Here is a 410-nt window from a genome sequence, read left to right on the forward strand (position 1 = left end):
TTTTAAAACAAAATAATTCAAACCTATTTTTCATTTTCAGATATAAATAACTCAACATGGATGAAACTAAATGATATAACCATGAGTTTAACATAATATATAACTTCATTATGTATAAGTTTGCATAAACAGTTGAAACTCAGAAGAGTGATCGCTGCCGGAAAGACCACAGTCGGCACTGCACATTGCAGCCCACAATGGTCGTCTGGTCATCGGCTCTGGTGTTGTTGTACAGACGATGATCTCGTCGGCGGTCTATGGTTCGATCGATTGTTCGACTATTGGACTGATGTATACTGTTAGTTGTATGTGGCGTGCCATTACTTATTAGTTATTAGGGTTGATATTATATATTTATATTATATTATTATATATTAAATATATATATATATATATATATATCTTATTAA

Source organism: Capsicum annuum, chromosome 9, assembly GCF_002878395.1.
Source record: "Capsicum annuum cultivar UCD-10X-F1 chromosome 9, UCD10Xv1.1, whole genome shotgun sequence".
In the NCBI taxonomy this organism is placed as follows: Eukaryota; Viridiplantae; Streptophyta; class Magnoliopsida; order Solanales; family Solanaceae; genus Capsicum; species Capsicum annuum.